At 40.7% G+C, this 20811-nt stretch overlaps 1 protein-coding gene across 2 annotated transcripts in view; it reads left to right on the top strand.

The window, feature by feature from the left end:
• Positions 1 to 567: 567 nt before the first annotated feature.
• The window catches only part of LOC121518192 (membrane-associated guanylate kinase, WW and PDZ domain-containing protein 2), a 90369-nt gene continuing 70125 nt past the window's right edge, over positions 568 to 20811 (top strand). For both annotated transcript variants that reach the window (XM_041800444.1, XM_041800445.1), the window contains exon 1: positions 568 to 845. The gene's annotated coding sequence lies outside the window, so the exon portion shown is untranslated. The remainder of the gene's footprint in view (positions 846 to 20811) is intronic.

Below are 20811 nucleotides of genomic sequence, written 5' to 3'. Positions count from 1 at the left end.
GGCAAAAAATGTATAAAATGTGACCATCTAATTGACTTTAATAGTTCGTAAGTCGTGGTAATTTTATGGTAGCCAAAAAATAAACCCTGCTCTATATTAAACAAGTTTCTTTAAAAAAAAATTATATTTACATACGTATTTTCAGCATTATGTCTCTTATTCTGTCTTTTAACAAACGTAGGAAATAGTAAAAGTATTTAGGATGGTACACGCTTCATGATCAGCTGTATTTTTCACGAAAAAAATGTAAAATATGTTTACGCTCGTCTCACAGCTTTATCGGCTACACTGCAGGTATGTTGCTGTCATGAAACACTCGTCACAGCTCAACAAATTACAACAATTTTTGGTACTCAAAACATTTTTGGTTATCTGGTTCTCACGCCTTTAAATCCAGGTTGTAACTCGTAAGCGAAAAGTGATGCTGCTGATGCAGGTACAGACACTGAGAATAATAAGGGGCGGTACTTTTAACTCTTTTTATTCCCTCCCCTTTGTGCTCCTTAACTTCCCAAGATAACCTTCCCATGTGCCTTCTATCCTTGATCCTTTCCTCTAAAAGTGCCTTTTGGGAGCCTGAACATCAAACTGGGCACACTTTCCAGTGGACATCCCAGCATTTATCTAATCTTATCTAATCTAATCTTCGGCAATTGACGCTCCGTGCCCTGATTGCACTGCGACTGCAGTTCAATGACACCTCTACCCGGCCACACAGACATTATCGACGACTGTCTGTTTGGTTAATTGTTGCACCGGAATAAACCAGAAAATACATTTTAACTAAGAAAACCTGCTCCACGAGGACTGGAGGGAAAGCTCTGACGCGGAAAGCGAACATGAAGGTAAGAAACAAGTCCAGCTTTTTTTTGTTTAATATCCCATTTACTCCCAACAAGTTAAACAGGACGTTTTAATATGACATGTGTCCATCCTCTGCCTTGTTTTCGCCTATAGCAGTGCAGCAGCTGCTACATTTGTAAAGCGCCCACTGCCAGATTTGCCCGATAGTGTGTCTATTTGAGTGTGTTTGTGCATGCGTGTACGTGAGTGTGTATTATTCCCTCTCTCTCTCCTCTCTCTCCCTCCCTCTACAAGATCCCACAGCACTCAGAGCATCACTGTCCAAATATCCCGTCAGCCGTGCGCATCGCCTCTCTCACACTTTCTCTGGGATACGATACTCATCATTGCATTCCCACGCTGCTTTTTCCTCACCACCTACCGGCTGCTGCTTTTTTTTTAAACTAAGCAACAACATATTTATTCAAGTGCATGTTTAGTGTTTAACCTCAGCCGGGTCAATGTATATAGACGCGTTCAAACGGATCCTCTTTGAAAGGCTGAACTGCTTAAAGAGGATGTGCGTGTGTCAGCGCCAGGGCAGGTCAGTATTTTTGCCTAAATATGAGAAATTTGATCTGTTTTGTGTAACCCAAGTGTGTGTGAGAGAGAGATGCTGAGAGAGTGTGTGCATGTAAACTACTCAGCCAACAGAGAAAGAGAGAGAGATGATGATGGAGGCAGATTTTTGGGGTAAGTGTCAGTGTGACACAGGAAGTTTATTTGTTGACAGCAGGTACTCCTGTATGCATGCATGTGTGAATATGCTTACTAAACATGAATGTCGTTTAAAAAGTTTTTGGTTATTTTTTTTTGTAGTATTTGAATCTAGATCAGGGGTGTCCAAACTATGGCCCAGGGGCCAAATGTGGCCTTTGGACTATTTTTAATTGGCCCTCAGGAAATTGTTAGAATAAAAGGAAATACAGCCCACATTTAAACATGAAGCTTGTGCTTGTTGGTATTGTACTTTTTAGCTTAAACTCTAAGCCGTGCTGCTGTGTTATTCTGTAAACAAACATTTCGACAAGAGGAATTTGCTGACAGGCTCTTTACATGACTAAACTGTAACCTTCCAAAGCAGAGGGACTGGTCAGATTTCATCAGGGAAATCCATCTTGTACAGCTTCAGTCTAAAAACAAGTGTCAGGTCTCAGAACGGACCTAACCAATCAGCATCATTTGAGGAGAATGAGGCGATAGCTAGGGGCGGGGTTCAGCTGTACTGGAAGCCAATAGCAATGGCTCCTGCCAGTGTAGGGTTTAGCTTGGATGTAGCTGTAGTTTTGCAGCAGTTTTATTAGAACTGGATCACATTTCTTTTTCAAATAAAGAGCAAAGAACAGCACTGAAAACTTTTCATGACAGAAAAGATGTGTTCACTCTTCTCCCAACCTGCTTTGGCATGAGTTCCCATACTTAAAGGTGGGGTTTAGTTGTAATGTAAGCCAATATATGAGTAATGGCTGCCGCTGGTGTAGCAATTAGCTTGGCTGTAGCATTGCGAAGTCCTGTCCATATCAGATGCTTTGTATGGCAGGTTTCCCAGATAAATGTACAATACATCCATGCAATGTGTATATGAAACAGTCTATGTGGTGTGTCAGGTTAGCAATTATTCTGTAAACAAACATTTTGACAAGATGAATTTGATGGAATGCTTTTTTCATAACTAAGCTGAGTCGACATTGTAAATGTCAAACATATTGATACCACAATAGTGAAACCTGAATGGTGAAAAAAGTTTGGACATGCCTGATCGAGGGGAAATGGGCTGCATAGTGGGACAGTAGTTGCCACTTCATAGCATTAAGGTTCCCATGCCTTGGGAGTCTGCATGTTTCTTCCTATGCATGCATGCATAAGGGGAAACATGTGCAGCTCCCTCCCACAGTCCAAAAATATGCTTGTTAGGTTAATAGGTGACTCTGTAGGTGTGAATGTGATGGGCCAGGTTGTTCGACAGCCCTGTGATTGACCGGTCCAGAGTGTACTTACCTCTCTCCCAGTGACAGCTGGGATCATCTCCAGCCCCCAAAACCCCAAACAGGCTAAGCAGTACAGATAATGGATGGGTAGATGGAAAGGTGGTGTATGCACATGTGCTCATTTTGCAATGAGAAACTCACTGACTTGCAAAATGTACGGTGTGATTTCCAGGTGTGTGCACACATGTGGGAGAGTGTGAATGTGCACCTCACTGCTCTGTCTGCATGAGTATCTGTTTGTTTAGGGCGTGTCCCTTGTTCCAGAGTGATGGATGTGTGACCCTGACTTAATGGTGTGCATTGCTGTGCGTTTCTAGAGCAGTCAAGGTTATGCTGTTGTTATTATGAATCATTAATTTGTAGGAAGGAAGAGATGCAGAGACATGTGCTGTGTATGAGTATCCACACACGCTGCTCTGGACCTCACCGTGTTTGTTTTTCCTCCCTGCCTCATCATGTACGGCCCGGCAGCACCTGACTTGCACTATAACTAAGAAAAGCCTTCTATTCTGGGTTTGTCGTCCTTTCATATCAATTCTCAGGCCAAGTCTGATCTGACAGTAAGTGGAAATACATGTCTACGTACTAACATAACTCCACTCTCAGTGCTAACAAGAGTGCAGACTGAAGTGAGGAGCATTTCTCCTCTGTCATAGTAATGCACGTCAGCTGGGACTACTTGATTGTCTAATTATGTACCTCCTGTGTCCTTCGGCGTCATGCATATTCATGCTGCTTTTTTAAGGTGAGGTGAAAACAAACTGTGCATGTGTGTGTGGTCCGTGTTGTGTATGTGCATGGTAGTTTACCCTTGACAGGGCAGGGCTACGCAGGCATGTTCTCCCATCTGTGGTCCAAACCTTTGCTCCCAGCCACTGCATTTGGATTCAGCAGTTGTACCCTGCTCTATTCTTAGTTCCCAACAGTTCATGTGGAGTCTGATGTGAAATTTTAACAACAATAACAACAACAACAACACACCCATGCTGGAACGAGGCTACAACTAGACTAACTTCAATTCTGATGCAAGCAAAGCAAATGCAATGGTACAGCATTATGCATGGTGTAGACATTGGTAAGAACAATAATGGTGCTAAGAGGGTAATAAAATAGCAACCCAAAATAAACAAGAAACATATAAAAAGTACAGGAAAAAATTGGAAAAGATATAAAGGACATTTGGAAATAATAACATTTCACATACCATGCATACTATATGCTATTGTCATATGAATCAAGACTCTACAATAGGTTTGTGATGTTGTTTAGATGAAGCAGAGAAGGTCACTCAGTTAACAGGGTCAGCATCTAATTGTAGGGATCCGACCTTCCCTATAAAAGAGGACCTTATTTTTTGAATTGTGTATTGAGGCCTCGAAGAGAGTATCTCATTTTTCTAATATCATAAAGGCCAGGGCATCCTTTATCTGCCTGGTATGAGAGGGCAGGTGAGGGCTCTTCCAGTGCATCAAAATAGCACGCCCTGCTCACAAAGTGAGGAAAGCTTTAAGATGAACAAAATGGGAAGGCAGTGCATGGTCAATGGGCCAGACCAACAAATAGACTAACCTGTGGAGAGGGAAGATGGTAGCAGAGGTGATGGCGCAGTGAGTCAAAAAGCAAATGTCTAAAATTACAGTCTGCACGTTTCAGAGAGCATGCTAGTCAGTTATCATCTGGTTGCCTTTTTTTAGCCCCCTCAAAAATGCATGTTTCCTCATCTGTGAAGCATTTGCCTTTAAAGAGACCAAATATGATATCTATAGTACAGTTTTAGAGCAGAAAAGAGGAACAAATTTATAAATGTCAAGGTAAACAAGAGCTCTGCTATGCTAGCTTGCAAGAAATTTGCAAATGCTAGCAAAATATCAACAGAGTTCTGATGCCACACATTGTAAGCTAAGAGGAGGTGTAACACAAAGAGACAAAAAGCTTATAAATGTTAGAAAATAGGGTTTTTTTAAGCTCACTGTTGGCAGAAATCACAGGGGTTGCTAGCTGAGCTTTGGCTAATGCTAGCTTAGCTTGTTTTGCAGTGCTCTGTTTTTTTAAACCTTTTTTAACCTCCTACTACTCTTACTGAATTATAAGGTCAAATAAACTGTCCACATGTCCACATGACTAGTAGCTGCTGTTGAAAAGATGCTACATAGGTCTATCAGCATGTCCCAAACCAGTACTTCTATACAAAATACCACATATTTTGAGTGTGCAAAGTGCATTCAAACTGGGAAGTGTACTCTAAAGCAGTGTGCTACAGGTACACTCAAAACAGTCCAAGAATTGACTATGGAACGATTGACATTTCACATCCTCAATCAACTGAACATTGGTGATGTAGCTGTTAGCATGCTAATGCACTAGCTAACGTTAGCAAGCTACAAAAAGGCATTTAAGGCGAAACAAGTTTATTTTCTTTAGGCGAAAAACGTTAACATAAAATACAAGTTACATGAATTTAACTGCGAATGAAAATAGCCTTAAAATTTCAATCATATTCACTTCATGTCTGTTTATAACTTGCTGTTAAAAAAAAGTAGAAGAAGACGGAGCTTGTTAAGATGTCGTCACTACCTGTAAATGCAAAACGGCATTGTGTGACAATAGCCTACTAACCCGGTGTGATTAAGCACTCTGTACTGCATTTAAGTGTATTGTAATGGCTTACAGCGTACTCACAGAAGTGTGATTTGGATCATGCTATAGCCGATGTTTTACCCTTAGCACTTATATCAAAGGAGTGTAAAAATCCAACTTCTAAAGTCCAAGTTTCAGAATAGACAGCTAATAGAAAATACCTCTTGAAAATCCGATTGTTCTTGTTCTTGCATGGGAAAATGTCAATACACTTGGGCAGAGCAATATTATAGGCTAATTGTGTTGTTGTCATGTTGTCTTGTACAATGCAGTCATTTTCACCAATATGTTTATTGATTTTCTTTAGCCCAAGTAAAAAGTAGGTAATCTACAAAACAAGGAACAAAATACAAAAGACATATCATAAATACCGCATAGAGTACAGGATACTAAAATAAAATACATGGGCCACACCAAAGTTTAGTCATTGTCAACAGGATAGACAGGTTAGGATGTATGAAGGCAGGTATCACAATAACAAAAGAGAAACTAAGGCTGTGTTCACACTGTAGGCTAAAGTGACCTTTTTGACTCATTTAAATGATTTTTTCATGATTATTTAAACATTACAAGTCACATGGAAATCTCATCTTTTCAGATTAGGGCCACTTTCGTACGAGAATCCTTTGAAGAGTGTTAAGGCTTGCAGTGTAGCCTGAGGTCGGATACCAGTAGCTCAATTTTAGGGCCAATTTTGCCTCCTAATGATCAGCAGGGGGTAACCTGATTTAAGGCTAATTGCAGCCAATTATTTGATCAAACAATCCTTCGTGATGTGGTGTCGATACGATTGTTTCATTGATCACAACTAAGTTGGAGCCTCCCCAATCCCGAACTGTTAAATCCTGGTTTCATGCCAACTCTATAAATAACACAAGGCTCTATCAGGCAGTGTTATGACAGATTCTATATATTGCATGCTTGCAATGTCACAACATATTGAATGGTAATCCCCTGTATCACAGTACATATTGGTACTGCCTCATTTTTGCCAATATGCAGCCCTACCGCCTGTATGCACTGAAATTCAATTTGGTTTGGATAAGCCCCTGTTAAGTGGTTAGACTCTGACTGAGCTAGCAAATCAATAACTAATCAATGATAGTGTTAGGAGTTACAATTTACACTGTGCCATATTTGAAATGTCAAGAAGGCAATGAATCCATGTATCCTTGAGTCAGATGTGAGTTGGACAACTGGGATCAATATCAGGTGGTGAGACAGGCAGGCAGGAGCGGGTGAGGGTCACCTTCACCCATCCCTACTGAATCAGCAGTATCTCTCTTACACTCTCACACTCACACCAAGGCCTGCTTAGGTTACCAAGCTACGACCTCACAAAAAATGCTCATTATAGTGAACTGAACCTCCCCCATTTCCTTATGAATAATACATCCGGTTATTACGATTTCTGGCATTCTTTTATAAGGTTACCACACCCATCTCTGTGTTGACTCTACTGCTTTATTCAGTTCTCCTTCAAGCCTGCTTCTATTTTCTGCATCATCCTCTTTATAATTTTATCTAATTTCTCCGTTTTTTTCCATTTTCATCTTTCTTATCCATCATCTCTGCTGAGACGCTGATCTGCTCTGTTTAATTAAACTTCTCCCTCCTCCAGATGAGTGTTCATCTCTGATAACACTGAGGAGTGTAATGCGTCCTGGCAGATTGAGTAAAGTGACCTGTTGTTGTTACAGCTGTAGTGTTCCTCTGAAGGCCAGTGTGTACAAAATAGGATGGGAATCACAGGGCAAGTATGATCCATTTGGATAGGATACAGTATGATACAGAACATATACAACACAAGGGTTCTCACAGTAGCAGAAAATAGAACTTTGATCAGACATTAAAAAAATAAGTGTCTCAATATCAGCAACAAAAATGAAGTTCTAGGCCTCCAATATTTGGCCTTTTTTTCAGTTATGAACAATTGCAGGCTAACTCCTGCTGACTAAATTGATGAATGTGCCAGCAGTGTTTTCATACCAAAACATTACTGGTGTACTTCTTCAGTATGCAGGAGTTAGCCTGCAATTTCTGATTGATCTATTTCTCTCCAATACACCTTCATTATGGATTAGGTTTAGCTCTGTTTTACGCTTCTTCATTTCTGATGGTATAATTTATCAAATAACAGAGTTATGTTACTGTTTCAGCTCGTGGTACCAAAGTCATTAAGGTATTGAACATTTTTGACAACATCACATGGGACAATATGATAGTGTTGTCATGATACCTGGGTTTTAAACTTTGATATGATACTTATTAAGATCAGACAATATCACTACCTGTTTCAATACTGTAGCAAAATAAAGAAATAAAGAACACTGTAAGAAGTCATAACCTACTGGGTAATTTCTTGTTTTTAGCTATGGCCTGTGCTTATGTCCTCATCTATCAGTACTACCAACCATTAAAATATAAGATACTGATTTGTTTTAAACACAGAAGTATAGAACATTTTGTTACTTTGTTCAATACAAATGGATACAGTATGATACAATACGTTGCGATGCAATACTACCTGACACAATTCATTACCACACATTACCACTTGATATGATATTATACAGTGCAATTCAGTACAATACAATACAATACAGTACTAGGCTTGTCCTGATACCACAAATTCAATATGATAGTTAATATCGAACTATGCTTTAACACAACAGCATCAAAATGGAAGTCCCAGGCCCCCAAAAATCTGATAGTTCTCTGTTTTTCTCCTTTTGAAAGTAAACTCATATGCTGTCAATTTTAACAATGCAAAAATACATTGACAAAATTTTGTCAATATATTTGCAAAACTATAGTAGTTGCAAGAGTTTCCATGCAACCTTTCATTCATTCCTCTATATGATAGTATGCCACATGATAGGAAACAGTACAATGTACTACACTGAGATACGATACATTATTACATCACCACATAATAGGTAGGATTAAATACCACATGATAGAATGTGGCATGTTATGATACATTACGATATGCTACGATACAGTATGATACTACATTATACCATACATTACAACACATTAGGATAAAATTGGATACCACATGACACGATAAAATACACTTCAATAAAGTATGCCACACAAAACTACCCTACCATATGATATGACTTGATATGATGTGATGTGATGCAGTGCGATACCACATGATATAATATTTTACCATACATCACAACTCACTAGTCGCTAATACGCTACGCTACAATACCAGGAGCTTGGTTGCAGCAACAGCTGGCTAAGCAAGTAAACACACAGGCCAGATGAGATGTATAAACCCTCCAGCGAGTCCCGGGTCTACCCAGGGTCTCCTCCCCGGTGGGCGTGCCTAGAAGACCTCCAGAGGGAGGCGACCAGAAGGCATCCTAATCAAATGCCCGAACCACCTCAACTAGCTTTTTTCAACACGAAGGAGCAGCAGTTTTACCGAAGCTCCATCCGGATATCTGACTCCTTACCCGATCTCTTCCTGAGGAATAAAACAATTCAATACAATACAATATGCTGCATTACAAAACCACATTGTACAATGCCCTACCATATGATAAGATTGGATAGTATTTGATACTAGGACGCCATGGCACAACCAATTTAATGTGATTGTAAATATCAAACTATATCAATATCTGATTCAGTACCAAAGCAACAAAACAGACACCCCAGGTAACAATACTGGGTAATTTATTGTTTTCAAATGACCAAAACCTGCAAGTTAACCCATGGCGATGTTCCAGTAGTCAATCGATGGCAACATCATTGTGCAATTTTGACGGCGTGAAAGAGTGTTTTGCAGTTTCAGATTGATTCATTGACCTGTCTAATGAAGAAGTTTTTTCTAAAGCTTCTGTGCTCTTCTTTGTTACTATGGATCTTTTGGAGTTTATTGTGACATCATCATATCATAATACGTCACAATATCTGATTAACTGAGGAACATAAAACGCTTCTGAAAAGATAAAATGTAAGATTAATGTATTTATTCGCTGCAGTTTGGTGTCAGCTTCACCTCTTATCGTGCTGCATGCTTTAATATCTTGTCACTGCTGTCTTGCTTTATTCCACTGTGTTCTTACTTTCTTTTATCCTGCTGTCAACTTCTTATCCGGCCATTTGCTTCCTAATTCATGTCATAAGTGCCGTCAGAAGCAGTCATAAAGTAGTGAGTCAAACAGGAAATTAAATCTGTTCAAAACACTTTATTATGTTTATTCAAGTGTTAATATTCAGTGCCAGTGTTTCAATTATTGCATCAAATAACTCAGGTCAAAAATATTTCCCTGTACTGATATGTTGCCTCAACCCTAGTACACGACCTGCCCCACTTATTCTGCCCCCTGCCTCAACCTTGATCCCGTGATGTGTAAAGATAGCGTTTTCCCCCAAAGAGGACATCACTGAGCCCGTGTTATCCTATCAGGTGTGTGCGTGTCGATGTCACTTTAATTCTCAATGATGATTTAATCTTACACTAAGTCCAAGTCAACACAGCAGCTTTGATAGACACTCAAGCGCTGGAATAAACTGTGGATTTATCGATGGCGTGCGGAGGATTGTGACTTCTTATTTCATGTATTCTTATCAGCTTTTTCATGTATACTTCATAATGAGTGAAATGTTTTCCGTGCGTGTGTGATAGAAGGAGACATTTTGTGTTTTGCAACCCACAAGCATTTAATCTTTTATTTTTAAATCTGCCTCTGCTGTCTGTTTTGTGATGAGCGCTCTCGTGCCCTAGATTTGGAAGCGAGTGAGCATCATGGAGCTTTAGTGCACCCCACGTTGCTCGCACAGTTTCGGTGTAAATATTTGGCAGGAGAGGTCAGGGCGCGGATTTCAGATAAGACCAAGGAGTCAGGCTGGGACAGCGCTCTCATGCCTTTTATTTCATCTGTCTGTCTGCCACTCCAGCGCTCTATTATTCCAGATAAATTAAAGGTCAGCAGTTATTAAGATGCCTAACTTGTCTCACCTCCAACATCATGCCCCCATGGGAGCGTGCAGTAAGAGGAGCAGTGTGCTTTACTACAGGTCAGAGCGAAGTCCTCCACTCTGTACAACACACCTCTGCTGTAGCTGGAAGGTTATCTGAGACCGTGTGTTAAATTTTTATGCCTTCATGCTGGTGATAGCAAAGGCCAGAGGCAAATTGTTTTTGGGATGTCCATTCATCTGTCCATCCAGCCCATTCTTATAAATGTAATACCTAAAGGACCCTGTCAGGGATTTTCTTCAAACTTTGCATACATTTCCATTTTGATTCAAGGATGATCTCATTAGATTTTGGAGGTCAAAGATCAAGGGTCAGTAAGCCCCATGTTCATCCCTTGCATGTGAATGGAATACTGTAATTACACTGACAGGGATTTTCTTCAGACTTAGCACAAACATCCACTCTGACTGACTCTTAAGGATGAACTGATGAGATTTTGGAGTTCAAAGGTCAAGCTTATTTGGCTTCATCTTAACTAAGAGTGTGACTTGCTTAACCTGACATGACAGATAGACTGTTTCATATACCCAGTGCAGTGATTTAATTATCATTCATCTGGGAAACCTCCCATACAAAGCGTTTGAGAAGGGCAGGGCTTTTACAACATCCTCAGAAGGTGATTGGATGAACACTGTTACATTCATTATGGACCAATCAGAGCAACAAGACCAAATAAGGTCAGGCATGTGCAGCTCCAGCAGTAACCTGAATAAATGAATAGTGGAGCTTGCTGGTGGATCAAACTCATGCCAAGGCTCGTTGGGAGCAGTGCGAATCATCTTCTCAACCAACAGGAGCTTTCAGTGTGACTGTTTGCACTTGTTTTAACAAAGAAATGTGGTCGAGTTCTGAAAAAAACTGCCACTATACTATAGCTACATCCTAGCTAACGGCTACACTCACGGCAACCATTGTATATAACAGCTCACAGTACAACGAAATGTAGCCTGCAACTATCTCAAACTCATGCCAAAGCAGGCTCAGAGAAAAGTAAAACATCTTTTCTGTCATGAAAAGCTTTTAGTCCGTCAGGTCAGGTCAGGTATAGGAGCACATGCCGGTTTGGCACTTTGCCGCGTCATCCTCAGTCCAGTACTGCTCTGGCGTCCTGATGGCCAACCTCCAGGCCTGCGTGGTCTCCCCCGGCATCCGGACTAGCCCCCTGGGTCCTAGGCACCCACGGTGAGCTGGATTAGACTTGGGAAAGCACGCCATTTGCCGGTTAAAGTGCCACCCATATCAAGCAGCTGACCCTTCCAATCCCCACTCTCCTGAGCATGTCAGCATTAGACACACGGTCTTTCCAGTGATACCCAAGAGTGAAGAGTTGTCACAACCAGCCAGCACCTCTGGCCATCAGTCAATGTCTACGCCTGACAAGAGTATTGTAAGACTGGAAGGACCATGGACAGATAGACTCTGACTTTAGCCACTGTCATGCTCACCTGAGGCCATGGATCTCTGATGTAAAATGGTCGATTGCTCCCTCCGGGTGAGGAGTGAGTCTTTGCCCCAAGTGAAGGAGTTCAAGTATCTTGGGCGCTTGTTCATGAGTGAGGGTAGCATGAGATTGACAAGTGGATTGGTGCAGCATCAACAGTACTGCGGATCGTTATTGTGAAGAGGGAGCTGAGCTGAGAGTCAAAGCTCTTAATTTACCGGTCGATCCTCATCCCAACCCTCTCCTATGGTCATGAACTTTGACCAATGACCAATGACCAAAACAATGAGATCGCAGATACAAACGGCCAAAATGATGATCCTCCGGAGGATGGCTGGGCCCAGCCTTAGAGATAGGGTGAGGAGTTCAGACATCCAGAGGGAGCTTGGAGTAGAGCCACTGTTCCTTCCCTGTGGAGGTATTCCGGGAATTTCCGGCTAGGAGGAGACCTCGGGGAAGACCCAGAATGTGCTGGAGGGATTGCATATCCTGTCTGGTCTGGGAACGCCTTGGGATCCCCCAGCAGGAGTTGGAAAGGGTTGTTGGGGAAAGGGATGACTGGGTGGACTTGCTTTGCCTAGTACTCCTGTTACCCGGTCCCAGATAGGCGGAAGAAAATGGATTGATAGTCTTACACTAAATATCGTCTCACCTAAGTAAGCCACTGAATTTGGGTCTTTCTGCTAAAAATAAAATTAGAATATCTGCAAAATTTTTGTCAGATTTCCTCTAATGTGCTTTGGTCTAAAATCACCCAAAGGTATGATATACTCACACCAAGGTCAACTTCCTCCCGATTGTGATGCTCAGTTTGAACTTCATCAAAGTATCTTGACTATTTCTACATGCCTAAATGCATTGTGTGTGTACCTACTAAAGTGGCTGATGAGTGTATGTACTATGATATGGACTAGGAAGAGCAGAAAAGCCACACAGCTAAAAAACTTCAACCTTAAAATATGTCGTCATATTTTTTCTCCAGTTGGCCGCAATTCAAAACTGGTGGTGATTAATTTCCTGTGGAACAACTCGGCAATATGGAGAGATTTAGCTCCAGTATTTTCACAGCATTAAGTGTTAATTGCATTTAAAGTGAATGTGCAGCAGCCGTGCACATGCTCAGTAATATCACAGTTTTGTTAGTGTGAGTTGTGCTGACTTGGTCTGGATTTTGCAGACTTGTAAAGAAACTTGAGTCTTTTTTAGTTGTTTATTCACAGCGTGTGTTCACAGAGAGACAAACAAATGGAGCTGTTTGGCATTCTGGTCCCATTGAAGCTGACAAAACACAATGTCAGTCAGTCAATATTCTCCGAAATTCACTTTTAGGGAAGACGACAGGGCTGAACTTTGAGCGAGCATGCATAAAATAACAAACGCTTACATAAATGCATGGAGCATAATAGCTGTGCTAATTGAACAGGCTAATGTCATTATCGCAGATCTCATCCAGAGCGGAAATGGAACGTGCATGGACAACAGAGCGAGTCAAACAAGTCAGAGCCACATCAGCTTTTAGAGGCGTAAAACAATCTGGGAGAAAAGCTGAGGACATGTGAGGAAAGATCATCATACTGAGTCAAATTAGAGCTACGTCTCTCTAAAAAGCTGATTCTGTTCAAAGTTTCTTATCTGTGAAGAAGTTCCTCTCAAACTCCTGGTTTGTGGTCAAAGCCGATTATGTCAGAGAGCGATCCACCAGCTGAGAGACGGCTTTGACGGGGATAGGGGCCGGCATCTAGATAGACATCAGGAGCACGGGGAGGATCACGAAAGCTGACAGTCACTGCTCTCCACACAAAGCCTCAATAATGTTACTGATACAGGAATCAGAAATGCTGTTACAGCTGCCAGAATGACAGAGAGAGCCATTTCATGGTTGAAGAAAAACCTTCAAGTCGTCTTTTCTTGATAAATCCACTAAGAAATGTTGCTGTACCTGCACTAGAGTGACTCCCTTCATCTTAATTGATGTTTTGCTCATGCTCTGTTTTTCCTGAAGGTCTTTGAAGATGCTCCACACCCCAATGTCAAGTGCTATTCCCTCTTGCTTCAAGTTGACTTTGAATAATTGAGCTCTGTGGCAAAGCTCATCTGTGTAGCTTTAATAAATGATCACCAGGGAGATCCAACCTGAAATAACTGCTTCGTTAATTTGTCCTGTAATAAAGAAATTTCGCTTCTTACCCTGAGCCGGCGGGGATAAAATGGCCCTGGCTCTTTCAGACTAATCGCCGAGAAGAATTAAAAGTGCAGGACCTTAAATCTTCACGTTATCACTGCTGCACTGTGATGAAAAGTTTGTTAAGATGAAGCTTATGTTACTGTCAGACTCTTTTTTAGTACAAAAAAGATTATTATGGTTAATTAACTAAGAACAGTGAATGTTCTCCTGATAAAACAGGCGTGCGTTTATGCAATTCAGAGCTAAAAGGCATCTGTCAACCAGAAAACACAATGTGGCGCAGCTGTTCATGCCACACAGAGTCATAATAGCCTCCAGCTCTTCCTTTGTGCTTTGTGCTTTTAACAAAAAAATGGTGAAGAAATAAAAAAAACAACCTCTAAGAATAGCTTAGAAGTCAAGCAGATGTGTGTTTGTGTCTTTGACAGATTGCTTCGGTTTGAAGTTACACTGAAAGGCCATGCTTGGAGGCTTTAGAGATTCTGAGCATGTCTCTGGTGGAGAGGAAGTCAGTGAAACAGGATCTGTGTTGGTCAGCTCTTTCCTGACCTAAAGGTCAGAAATCTCAATTGAGCATTCCTTTTATAGGCCAAGATATCCTTGAATCCATGTAGTGTGTCCTCTACTGTGGATCTATTAGTTTTATTGTTGCCCCATGACTCATGTACAGTAATATATGGAGGCTTTTGGACAAGGTAAAGGCATGGATCTATGGACGCCATCCTAGGTCAGATCATTAATTATAATGATAAACATGTACAGACCTTCATGGTAACTGGACCATGACCCACGCTGTTCTCATAAACGCTCCAACTTTTCCTTTTTTTCCTAGACTGAGTTTGATATGTTTAAAAAAAAAAATCTCAGCAGGGCTGATTGTGAAGTTTTTAAACTGTTGAATCAATCACATGATCCCGAATGCCTGATGGGGGGCAGGAAGTGGGGGATAAGTTCGTACTTTACAGCTCTGAATGGACATGTAGGCTGTACATATCATCAGAAAATCTTTACATCGAGTACGATCCCTACACTTTACAGAAAATGATTTTTTTCCACAGTTTAGCATGTTTACTTGGAATGGAGGTGACCAGTATTAAAAATACTCAGTCCTGCAGACCTTCTAGCATTGCCTAGCTGGATGAAGAGAAACAAGAGTCTATCTAAGCTCCTTGAACACTTTGAAAAAATCTTAGTTTTGTTACAAACATGCTTTTAATCAAAACAGTGATTTACCATCAACTAAATAAACCTTGTGGGGTGTGGATGTGCCATTCACCAACAAGCTCGTTCAGTGAAACAGCTCATTAATTTTAGCCACAGTAGCTAGCTCTAGTTTTAGTGCCAGTTTTTCTTGCTCCATTCGTTGTCGTTATTTAAACCACATTAAAAGCCAAACTGTGACCAAATGAAGAGCCTTTTAGGAGCCAAACAACCAGCTCTGCCGAGCTGAGCCAAATGATCCAGATGTTTAAAAAGAGATAGATTCCCCGTCAGGAGCAAGGCTGGATAGACATCAGGTGAGGTCATACAGGCAAGACCAGAGTTTCTGTTTAATGTGTTCAACTATGGCAAAACTTTACAGAACAAAACTGGACAATTTGGGGAAATGGACCATACATGTGCATAGCTCATCCAGGCATTGGATGGAGGCTTTTTTATTTCTACCTGCTGCTGTTTCTCCGTGAGCTTTTTTTTCAACTTTTTTTTTTTGCCTTAATATTTCACTTCTTCCAAAACACAAAAGTAGCTGAAGAATTTTTTTTTTTACATTTTTTCACTTTGAATTCTTGGCATAGTCGTAAAAAGCACAAAACATGGCCTTTTGATTGCATTTTTCTATGCAGAAATCAGTTCTTGCCCCCTATCGGGAGTTCGCAGCAGCTGTGTGACTTCATCTGAAAAGAGCCTTTCTTTTGGTCGAAGACTCACATTATGCCAACATTTTGATCATGACAACAGAGAAGAGTTTGTCCAGCAGGTGACTCGATGTACATTAAGATGTAGCATGTAGTATTAAATTGATTGGACACAACAGATAAACATCTGCTACTGACATCGGTTCACGCCACATTATTTACCGATGCTAGATGTTTGTCAACAAGGCCGGTATCAGCTGATCCAACACACTGATGCATCCTTATGGCTTGATTGTTATTACTGACATCAAGATTAGCAGAAAATGGCTTCAGATCCAAATGCGGGGTTGAAAGCTAGACAAAAACATGTACTTATTGACGAGGTGCCCAAGGACACACAACAACTGGCAACTTAGAGGAGGAAACAATAACTACTGCATGTTTAAACGGACATGAATAATCAAAATTAAAGCCTGATCAGAATAAAAATGTGTCATATATTGGAAGATTCTGCTCTGAAACAGCCCATTCAGAATGAAATTTAATTCCTAAGGAGAGGGGGAGTTTATGTAGATTGATATTTTGTTCACACACCTATTCCTAACACTCCCTGGTCAGGGTTAAACTGCTCTTACTGTGCATGCTTGCCTCTCTTCATCTGCAGACCTGTACTGTCCCACTGTATACAGAACACACTGAGCTCCCACTGTAATTTGGAAGAACAGAAGAAAATGGATAGTGGGGGTTTGTTAACAACAAAGGCAAGAGTCTGTGACTGTAACATGATTCCTAAAAACTAGACGGAGAATTATAACTGCAGAAAATCAGATGATTAAACCAGATCACACTACAGAGAAAACACATGCAGAGGATTTAACTCCCCGTACTTCATATGATGAGTCAAGTACCAGAGCGTATGAATAACTGCTGCTACTGCCCACTTTGTTGATGGGCTAAAATTGAACAGAGATCAACTTCTTACAAGTTAGAGCTCATTTTTCATTATTTTAATAGGAGCTTCTTCTGCAGCTGTTTTTGGTAGATTAGACCAACATATCTGTCTGTGCATAGCTAGACCCTCTTTTTGCTGATTAAAACCTTGATGCATATATTTACACAGCATGATTGGATCACTTTATTGAGCATCTATGTAAACAGTGCCCTTGGAATCCCCAATCAGGAGGATTTTAATCAGATTAAAGAAATGTTGCACATGTAAACATAGCTGGGATTAAATGTATAGACAGTCAGGAGATAACAGACACAGGTGCAAGTGATCAGAAGGCAGGAAACACGAGGATAAGGAGGAGGACAGGTGAGTGGTTTCAAAGTAAAACAGGATTTTAACATGACAATGTACAAGAAACAAAATATAATGGGTGTTGACAATCCATGCAGACTTCATGACTGATTATTTTCTAAAGATTATTCTTTGGGATTTTTTTGTCTTTATGGAGAAGGATCACAATGGATGCAGTCTCAAAGAGGGAAGGTAGAGAGGGGAATGAGATGCAGGAAAGAGCAGAAGGTCAGACATGAACCGTAGCCGCAGTCTTTGATGACTTTAGCCTCTGTGCACCACCATGCAACCTAACAGCAAGGCTATCCAGTGTCCTGTTCTAATTTTACCACTTTATGTGTTTGCTATCAGATTTATTCTTTGTTCAATTGTGTTAACCCTTACAGGTCCACTGGCTATTTTGCCATTTTGTTTGTTTTCTTTTGGCAAAATAAACCACTTAGAAAATGTTTACCATGCTCATGTTTAGTATAATCTTTCTCAGCAGTACCTCAACTTTATAAAATGAAAACTTTTTTTTTTTTAAGTTTAATTTACTGTATTAGATATAGGGCCTTCAAAAAAACAACACTCCACAAAAATAGATTTTTAAAAAATGGTATTTAAAACAATGTATTGTCATTTTAAAATGAAATCACAGTATGCTGAAATTATGAAAAAATACCAGTGACAGTCCTGTACAGCACGGTCCACTATGTGTAACATAAATTTTAAAATGACCATATTTCCTGTTTTACTTGACCCAATGACATCAAACAAAAACTGAAAGAAAGCTTAAAGATCCTGCTTTCCACACGAAGTGATTTCGATGCAAAATGTGGCTTTGTTTTCATGCTGTCGTGTGACAAAGTAGCGTATGATGAAATCACACTGGCGTGATTGTGGACCCCTAAGAGCTACACCTTTATTTAAACAGGGGAAAAAAAGTTTTTCTAAGAGTTTCCTGGCTGCAGTGATGGGAAACAACGGAGATAGCAAAAAGTCCTCCTTAGCACGAACAGTCAGCCAAACATAAGGTAAGGTGAGGTAACTTAATTTTTATCCGTAGGTGGATTTAGTTTACAGTTAGTGAGTCGGCCTCCTTTAACTCTCACAATGAAGAGCAGAGGATGAACAAGATAAAGTGACAACATTAGCAGGGTAACTCAGTAGTAACTTGGTAAAACCAAGGCAAATAAATGCAACATATAAAATGTCCAAGAAAAACATGGTGAATATAAGGAATATACATGTATATAATAGGAATATACAACCAAAAAGTGAAAATATGGTAGATCAGGGAAAACAAGAGAATCTTAAACTCAATCCTAAATTTCACAGGAAGCTAGGATAGATGTAATGTTGTCATGAGCAGACAAAGCCTTGTGCCCCCCCTAAGATCTTTGGCACCCCGCCTGGGGGGTCCCGGACCCCAGGTTGAGAACCAATGCACTAGAGTGTTTAAACACCTCTGTTTAACACTGTTGAGTTCTGTTCATTTGTATGTATTGTATGTGTCTCTTCAGTTGTAAACAGCTTATTTCTTCTACATGCTTTGTGTGCACTTTGCACCTACCATATAGGGACAAAAGTATTTGGCCACATGTGTTTATTATCAGGTGTTTCAGTCAGATCTGCTGCCAAATATGTTGTATATAAAATCAAGCACGTCACCATGCAGTCTCAGTCACTTCAAGCGTGGAGCTGTGATGGATGTCAGCTCTGCAATAAGTCTCTTTGTGGAATTCAGTCCCTCCTGCATATTTCACAGTCAACTGTAAGTGATATTACTAGAAAGTGGAAGTGTTTAGGAGCAACAGCAGCTCAGCCACAAAGCAGAAGATCATGTAAAATCAGAGAGCGGGGTCTACAGCTGCTACATGGTGATGCTGGGAGAATGTCACATGCTTGACTGCATTGTGCCAAATCTGAAGTTTGGTGGAGGAGAGATAATGCGCTGGGGTTATTTTTCAGGGTTTAGTTTAGGTCCCTTGTCTCTAGTGAAGGCCAATCTTAATGCTTCAGTATACCAAGACATTTTGGACAATGCTATGCTTCCAACTTGTGGAAACAATGAAACACTTTGGGGAAGGCCTTTAACTATTCCAACATGACAGTGCCCCAGTGTATAAAGCAAGGACTATAAAGACATGGTTTGATGGGTTCAGTGTGGAAGAAGCTGTTCATCCAGGATCAGTGCCTGACCTCTACAGATGCTCTACGGAATAAATGGGCACAAATTCCCATATAAAAAATCTAATGGAAAGCCTTCCAAAAAGAGTGGAAGCTGTCATAGGGGTAAGAATCATTAAAGTACATGTATTTGGATACAAATTATGGCAGTCCCTGTTGGTAAAATGGTCAACTGGCTGAATACTTTTGTCCATATAATGTTTCTTATTTCTTCTAATACTGCTTTTTTAACATATTGTTTATTCTAACTAAACTATTCTGTATTTCAACTACTGTGCCAAATTAAAGAGCAATTATCTTTTCTTTTCTTATCTTGTTTTAAATGCACTGGGCTCTAAAGGCTGTCTGATTTGTCTTCAGCTCTCCTCCTCTTCCTCATTGGCCATCTCCACCTGTGTTTAACGTGCACACAGTAACACGAGCATGCAGGGCCAGTTTGCAGCATCAACACCAGCAGCAGAGAGCGAGCAGAACAGTGTCAGGGTGTGTCTGCGGCGGGACGTGTCCGAGCTTCAGTGGACCTGACAGGCTGTGGCTCATTAAACCCCCGTCAGACGCACGAGGTCAAGACAACAGCTACAGAGCGGGCGACATGCTCCTCCTCCATGCGTGTAATATAGACACACACTAAGACAATACCACTGTGTACGCTGGCCCTACAGGACAGGATAATACCCCAGACCTATGAGGGCTTTTATTTTTAGCTTTTTTAATCATTGCCACCAACTGCTGAGAAATTCAGAGAAATCTTGGAGTGTGAAGAGACTAACGGCTTAGAGAATTAATATTCTGGAGTCATGCACGAGAGGATATGATTTAAAGAAAGTTGTTTGTGTTTGCTCCCTTCTTAGGACAGACTTTGTATAAGTTGTTTGTGTGGGTGGATGGATGGCAGGCTGGTGGACAGTGTTGCTGCAGAAGGTTTCACAGTGGGGAGGAGAGGGAGGGACTGGGGGCCGTGTTTGGCCAAGGATGAAGTGTTAAGCTGAAATTCAGGTTCAGACATGCAGGCGTATACAGACCATCCTGTTTGATTGTGTTTGATTCTACATTGCTGATACCATCAGTGATAGCTGCTGGCTTTCAAACATAATTAAAAAAGCATGTTCTGCCTTTTTTTAATTCTTGGACAGATTTCCAATCTCTGACTCATGTCGTCTGTGCTGAAGTCCTGTAAGGTCAAACAAGTGAGACTATGCCAGTCTCACACTGTTTAGTGCCTCATGAGCTCTATCTGACCTCTGCAGTTCCACTTTTATGAGTCTCACTTCTTTTTTCCACTCATAAAGTTGCCAAGCCCAGGGGCTTGTATGCGATTTTGCCCTAACCTTAATTCAATGCTCATAGCTGACTGGTGATTTGAAAGTATAAAGACATAAAGTGTTGC

The sequence above is a fragment of the Cheilinus undulatus genome, linkage group 11 (genome assembly GCF_018320785.1).
Source record: "Cheilinus undulatus linkage group 11, ASM1832078v1, whole genome shotgun sequence".
Taxonomy (NCBI): domain Eukaryota; kingdom Metazoa; phylum Chordata; class Actinopteri; order Labriformes; family Labridae; genus Cheilinus; species Cheilinus undulatus.
The sequence above is the reverse complement of the archived record's forward strand: the minus strand, read 5'-3'. Positions and strand labels throughout refer to the sequence as shown.